The following is an 8,232-nucleotide window of genomic DNA, read 5'->3' as shown; positions in this document are numbered from 1 at the left end:
AGATGTCATAGGCTTATTTCTATATTTCTGTTTTCTTTATCCTTTGGTAGATGAACTGAGGTTAACGGAAGTTAAGCTATATATAAATGTAAATTTTTGCTTTAGACTTGATTTTTATTTCTATCTACTCTGATGATAAAAAGGCCCACAGCCAGCAGGTGGTTGGTAAACGGTAACTTTAAAAAAATCATTCTCATATTATACAAGTATTTGAAAAGGAGATGCAAAATTTATCTACAAATCCCTTTTTCCTGAAGACAAAATTCCATGTCACTTTTATCTAAAATATGTATTTATGGGATGGACATACTCTATATAACAAGCACCATTTTATAGCTTCACTGAAGAAATTTTGTTTTCCTCTAGAGGGTTTGAAAAAGATATAAAAGTTAGAAACACTTCAAAAATTTGATTTTATTTCTAGTAATATAGGGTACTTTCAAGTATTTTGACACCATTTTGGGTAGGGTTTTGGGTTTATTGTTTGTGGGGTTTTTTTTGTCTACTTTTGAGCATATAGAAGATTTTAACAGTTTTGTGAATAAGATGAATCATGTAGTGTTTTAATAATTGCCAAATTTGATACATATATATATATATATATATATATATATATATATATATATATATGTATATATGCATAAGTAAATGTATGACTATCCAATTGTCTATTGCCTTTTTGAGAAGGAAGAGATTCTAAATTTTGTGCACTGTCTGGCAATGGATATATACATATTTTTTGAAAAGCGTAAGTGAGTGTAAATTAAAGTGTAGAATAGATGCTCAATTAGTGTTTCTTAAGTCAGAATTATGAGCAATTAGATTTTGGCAAAAATAGGTGTTCACCAAACTCCATTTCTTTCTCTTCTAGGGCACACAGCTGGGGGTACAATGGTGAGAAGTAACCTTTGCCATTCCCAGACCTGGTCTGTGACAACATCTCACACAACCCTATGACCTCCCCCCGTCCCCCCCCCCCCCCAATCTGCTGGCTAAATGTGCAGGACCATTTCTGGAAGGTGGCAGTCACACAGCGAAGGGTGTAGGTTTCCCTGTCATTGCCTTGAGAGCACTGTTACCTGAGGATTCTGTTGTAGTAAGCCATTGAGACCTGGGGATTTTTCTGTTAAAGCAGCTGGTGTTACTCTACTGAGATGTAGTCAAACCTGATCATAAAAAAATTTTTTTAAAAACCATTTTTGTTTATACTAAGTAATGGTTGAAACAGACTCTGGAGCCAGATTACCTGATTTCAAATCCTCATTTCAGCATCTCCCAGATGTGTGACCTTGGTCATGTACTTATCTCTGTCGAATCCTAACATCTCACCGCCTAACCCTTTTCACTACCTGTATTTTGAGCTGCTTCCCTCATGGAGAAGGCTCAGAAGGAATAGCATCATGACAACTGAAGTGACTGTCCATGGGGCAAAGAGTGTGATGTGACAGATTTTTGGAAGGCAAATTATAGTCAGACATTGAACCTGAAATAAATGGAGGTGAAAGAGGAGGGGGTCTAGAGTGACTCCTGTCCCCAGGTCTCTGGCTTGATCACTTGGTTACGGTGGTGTCTTGCAGGTTTCTTGGTAAAGGTAATATTTTCCCTTCCTATGCTCTATTCTTTGGAAACCACAAGCCCAGTCTATAATCAGTAGGAGGGGAATTACGACCCCCCTCCTGGAGGGGGGATTGTATGTATTATTTGGAAGTCTAAAGAAGTAAGGCTTGTCCCTTTCCCCCCTTTATTGAGTCATATCAGCATGGATTCATGGATATTTATTCTCTGAGGTATAATCCTATTCTGTGAGTTGCCTTTTCACTCTCCTGACAGTGTCCTGTGATACACAAAAGTTTTTAATTTTGTGTGTTCATTTTTTAAAAAGTGTTTCATAGGTAATTGAAAATAATGAGTATTCTCTAATTTGCTGGTACAGGAGTCTACATTTTTATTGTTCATATTTTCTATATCTTTACTCATCTGTTTGATAACTGGTCAATAATTTAAAAACTTATTAATCTTCCACTATGAATATAGGTTTATCATTATGTAAAGATCCTTATCACAACAATACTTTCTGTCAGAAAGTCTTTGCTAGTAATATGGCTAGAACACATTTCTTTTTTTAAAAAATTTATTTTTCAATTATAGTTGACATATACTAGTTTGAGGTGTACAGCATAGTGACTAGATCACCTCATAAGTTGAGTATCCATCTGGCACAATACATAGTTATTGCAATATTATTGAATATATTCCTTATGCTGTACTTTACGTCCCCATGATTATTTTTATAACGGCAATTTGTACTTAGTCCCTTTCACCTTTTTTGCCCATCCACCCAATCCCCTTCCTATTTGGTGACCATCAGTTTTTTCTCTAGCTATGAGTTTGTTTTGTTTCGTTTGTCCATTTATTTTGTTTTTTATAGATTCTACACATACGTGAAATCATCTGGTATTTGTCTTTCTCTGTCTGACTTATTTCACTTAGCATAATACCTTTTGGGTCGGTCCACCCATATTGTTGCAAATGGCAAGATTTCATTCTTTTTTATGGCTGAATAATATTCTGTTGTATATATGCACCACTTCTTTGTTGATGGACACTTAGGTTGTTTCCATATCTTGGATATTGTAAATAATGCTGCAATGAACATAAGGGTACATAAATCTCTTTGAATTTGTGTTTTGGATTTCTTTGGATATATACCCAAGAAGTGGAATTGCTGGATTAAACGGTAGTTCTATTTTTAATTGAGGAGCCTCCATACTGCTTTCCATAGTGTCTGTACCATTTTATAATTTCACCAACAGTGTATGAGAGTAGAACACATTTCTTTTTTAAAAATATCTTTATTGATTTCAGAGAGAGGGAGAGATAGAAACATCAATGATGAGAGAGAATGATTGGTAAGTCACTTCCTGCATGCCTCCCACTCGGGATGGAGTCTGCAACCCAGGTATGTGTCCTGACTGGAAATAGAACCGTGAACTCCTGGTTCATAAGTCAACACTCAACCACTGAGCACAACTGGTCGGCTAGAACACATTTCTTTGGGATGGTATTTGACTGGCTTATCCTTTTCCATTTCTTTATTTTATTTCTGTGTTATATTTTTAGGAGTGCTGCTTGTGAACAGCATGGAGCTGGAATTACTTACTATCCGATCTGTGAATCTGTCTTTAAACTGGTGAGTCCTATCCGTCTATATCTGTTGTGATAACCGATGTGGTCGAATGTATTTATATCACTTTATTTTATTTGTCTTTGCTTTTGCATCCTTTCTGCTGTCTATGGAATTGATTTCTCTGCTTACTGTTGCTTCTTAAATTCTATGCTTTCTTTCTGGATCCTTCCCAAAACAACGTTCTTTTGTAGTTCTTGCAGGGGTAAGTGGAAAACTCTTTAATATTTATTTATCTGAAAATTTATTTGGCTCTCACTTCTTGAAGATTTTTTTTTTCTTCATTCTTCTAAGTGTTGTTCTTTTGTAGGTAATCTAACTTTTTTGTCTGGGTGCCTTTGACATTTCTCTGTGACTTGGGAGTTGTATAATTTTAGTACAGTGTTTCTGAAGTATGGATTTAATTTATCCTTCTCATGACAGGGTGAGGACTATGTGAGTTTATGTTTTTCATTAAGTCTGATAAACCCTCAGTCATTTGTACAATACTTCTGGAACTCCTGGTAGTAGTGTTGGGCATTTTAATTTTATTTTCCATGTCTTTCAACTTTTCTCTCTTGTTTTCCATTTCTTTACTTCTCTATGATACATTATGGGCACTTTTATTTTTTTATTTTTTAAAATCTTTATTGTTGAAAGTATTACATATGTCCCCTTTTTCCCCCATTGACCCCATCTATCCCACTTTGCCCCAGGCCTTCACCACCCTATTGGCTGTGTCCATGGGTTATGCATGTTTGCGTATAGATTCAGATGTATCATTGCCAAATATGTTCTACCATACTGTGGGCTCCCTTTTTGTTTTGTTGGTTTCTTTTGCTGTGCAAAAGCTTTTTATTTTGATGTAGTCCCATTTGTTTATTTTCTCCGTAGTTTCCTTTGCCCTAGGAGATATACCTGGTATCCATAAACATATTGCTACAAGAGATGCCTGATATTTTGCTGCCTAAGGTTTCTTCTGGGATTTTTATGGTTTCATGACTTACATTTAAGTCTTTTATCCATTTTGAATTTATTTTTGTGTATAGTGTTAGTTGGTGGTCTAGTTTCATTTTTTTTTTTTTTTGCATGTATCTGTCCAATTTTCCTAACACCATTTATTGAAGAGACTGTCTTGACTCCATCGTATGTTCTTGCCTCCTTTGTCAAATATTAATTAAGTGTAATGCCTTGGGCCAACTTCTGGGGTCTCTTTCCGGGGGGAGCTGGCCTAAGCTGGCAGGCAGACATCCCTCTCGCAGTCTGGGACTCCTCGCTCCTTACCGCCTGCCTGCTCACTGCTCCTTAGTGCTGCTGCGGAGGCTGGAGAGGCTCCTGCCACCACCGCTGCGCTCACCAGTGGTGAGCCCGGCTTCTGGCTGAGCGGCGCTCCCCTGTGAGAGTGCACTGACCACCAGGGGCCAGCTCCTGCATTGAGCATCTGCCCCTTGGTGGTCATTGCGCATCATAGCGACCGGTTGTTCTGGTTGTTCCGCCGTAAGGGTTGCTTAGGTTTTTATTATATAGACGAAATTTGTGCAAGGGGCTCAGCCCCCTCCTGCTGTGGCAGCTGCCTCTGCCTCAGCCCCCGCCACTGTGGCTTTGTCCGGAAGGATATCTGGAAGGACATCAGTCTAATTAGCATATTACGCATTTATTATAATAGATATGCCTGTTCTTGTGCCAGCACTAGGCTGTTTTGATTATGGTGGCTTTATAGTAAAACTTGATTATCTGGTATTGTGATTCCTCCAACTTTGTTCTTTCTCAACATTGCTGCAGCTATTCGGGGTCTTTTTTGGTTCTATATAAATTTTGGGAGTATTTGTTCTAGATCTGTGAAATATGTTGTTGGTATTTTAATAGGGATTGCAATGAATCTGTAGATTGCCTTGGGTAGTATGGACACTTTAATGATGTTAATTCTAACAATCAATGAACACCATATATTCTTACACTTATTTATATCTTCCTCTATCTCTTTTTCAACGAAGTCCTGGAGTTTTTCAAGTACAAGTCTTTTACCTCCTTGGTTAAGTTTATTCCTAAGTATCTTAATTTTTTTGTTGCAATGGTAAATGGGATTGTTTGTTTAGTTTCTCTTTCTGTGAATTCATTATTGGTGTATAATATCAAGTTTTGGGTGTTGATTTTGTATCCTGCTACACTGGCAAATTCATTTATTAAATCTAGTAGTTTTTTGGTGGAGTCTTTGGGGTTTTCTATATATACAATATCATGTCATCAGCGAATAATGAGAGTTTTAACTTCCTCCTTTCCAATTTGGATGCCTTTTATTTCTTCTTCTTATCTGATAGCTGTGGCTAGAACTTCTAGAACTATGTTGAATAAGAGTGGTGAAAACAGACATCCCTGTTTTGTTCCTGTTCTTAGGGAAAATGGTTTTTGCCAATTGAGTATGATGTTTACTGTAGGTTTGTCATATATGGCCTTTATTATAATAAGATAAGCTCCCTCTATTCCTACTTTGCTGAGCGTTTTTATAAAAAATGGGTGTTGAATTTTTGTCAAATGCTTTTTTCTGCATCTATTGATATGATCATGTGATTTTTGTCTTTCAATTTGTTCATGTGATGTATCACGTTTATTGACTTGCAAATATTGTACCAGCCTTGCATCCTGGAATAAATCCCCTTTGGTCCTGGAGTATGATCTTTTTAATATATTGCTGGATCCAATTTGCTAATATTTTGTTGAGGATTTTAGCATCTATAGTATGTTCATCAGGGATATTGGCCTGTAATTCTCTTTCTTTGTGTAGTGTTTTTATCTGGTTTTGGGATTAGGATAATGCTGGCCTCATAAAAAGAGCTTGGAAGTGTTCCCTCCTCTTGGATTTTTTTGGGATAGTTTGAGGAGGATAGGTATTAGTTCTTTTTTGAATGTTTGGTTAAACTCCTCTGTGAATGCATCCGGACCAGGGCTTTTGTTTGCTGGGACTTTTTTGATTACTGCTTCTATTCCATCAGTTGTTATTGGCCTATTCAGGGTTTCTGATAATTCCTGGTTTGATTTGGGATATTGTATTTTTCTAAGAATTTGTCCATTCATCCCATTGCAGGGGTTTGCAAATTCTTGAAGTATATTAATGTTGATTTTAGTTCACTAATTTTTCGTGTTCATCTAATCTGCTGTTAATCTATTAACTTTTTTAAAAGGAGGGATTATTTTATTTATTTTTTATTTACTTTTTTTTTAAATATATTTTTTTATTGATTTCAGAGAGGAAGGGAGAGGGAGAGATAGAAACATCCATGATAAGAGAGAACCATGGATCGGGTGCCTCCTGCACGTCCCCTACTGGGGATCAAGCCCGCAACCTGGGCATGTGCCCTGACCGGGAATCGAACCTGTGACCTCCTGGTTTATAGGTCGATGCTCAACCACTGAGCCACGCCGGCTCGGCAGGAGGGATTATTTTAGTAAAATATAACATATGTACAGAAAAAGTGCATAAAACACAAATTTACAACTAAATTAAGTATTTTAAAGTCAATGTCTGTGTCACAATCACAGAAATAGAAAATGTCCAGCTCTCCCAGAAGTTTGTCCTCTCACAAGCACAACCCTTTCTTTCCCCCAAAGTTACCACTACCCCGACTTTATTTAACACTGCATTGCATCACTGAACATATACATATGGACCTGTCTCCCTTTGCTTGCCACTTTGTTTCTGAGATGCCTCTGTATTGCTGCATGGAACTGTAGTTCATTCATGTTCAAGGCTGCTATGTCTAATGTCAGGTTCCCAGTGCTGTGGCTGTTCTCGGTCCTTTTCATTTCCATATCACTATGTGATTTCATTTACATAAAGAACAAAACAGGCAAAAGTATAGAGTTTTATATGAAAGGTTTGTTGGGCCCCTAAATTACATGAAAGGTTAATGACATGGCTTTTTTAGGATCCACATTTTACTTATTGTTGAATAAAGAAGCAAAATACAATCAATATAATACAGTATGATCCCATGAAAACAAAAACATATCTTTGCACTTATGCAACTATACACTGTACATATTTATCTGTTCAAATAATGCTGGAATTCTAGAAGCACCAAGCTGCTACCAGTGGTTACCTATGGTATGTGTGAATGGGGCAGAGTGCAGGAGGGCGGGAAGGTCTGTGTTGCAGGGGAGTTGCTATGTGGGCAGATTTTACCTTCACATTTTACTTCTTCCTTTATTTGTTTGTATATAAATCTTTACAGTAAGAATTCTTTCTTTTTTTTTTTTTTTAACAACATCAGTGAAAGGCATATTATCAAAAGAGGAAAGGAATGAGGATTTGCTTTGTGTGTAGCAGGCTCCCCACCAGGCTCTTGTCAGCTGTGCTATGGAGGCTGCTATTACCCTCCAGAGCACAGCAGAGCCAACCCAAGGTGGTCCTAATCCTCTTCTTTGTTTAGGACACTTTAGTGGTTCGTTTTCAGCTCATGGAAGCGTGGCTTTAAACAGCAGTGCCCAAATTCAAGACACATTGATTGCAAGCAATTCTAAGAGGCAGGCTGCTGCCCCTTGAGACTGTGTGGGACACAGGGAAAGTCCAGAGCAAAAGGAAAAGGCAACTGCTATCCCACATGCCCTGGGAACCAGATGGATTCCTGGCCTTCTCATCTCCTCAAGAGAAATGGGGTCGGGGGAGAGGCGATGGAAGCAAGGGGAAGAGGTGATTCATGGGCCAAGGGAGCCCTGCAGTGATCAGAGGCTTCCTTCCCTTCAGGCTTCAGCTCTGCCGATCCCCAGTCTCATCCTAGGCCTGCTTCTCAAGCTGCACCCACCGCAAGATCATCTTTTCAGTTAAGAGCAGTAGTTGCATGAAGTCTAATGATCTAGCGCTCATTATGTGTCCATCATTGTGCTTGCAACAACCTCTGACAGGGGCTACTATTCTTGTCCTCATCTTACAGGTGAGAAACAAAGGCCCACAGAAATGGCTGGAAGTGGCAGTTAGAACCATCCTATTCAGTCTGACTTCCCAGCCTGCACTCTTAACGCTAAACTCTGAGGCAGGGCACTATTATGAGGTTATTCCAGAGTGAGCAGGCAAT

Source organism: Cnephaeus nilssonii (assembly GCF_951640355.1).
Source record: "Cnephaeus nilssonii genome assembly, chromosome: 5".
NCBI classification, from domain to species: Eukaryota; Metazoa; Chordata; class Mammalia; order Chiroptera; family Vespertilionidae; genus Cnephaeus; species Cnephaeus nilssonii.
The sequence above is the reverse complement of the archived record's forward strand: the minus strand, read 5'-3'. Positions refer to the sequence as shown.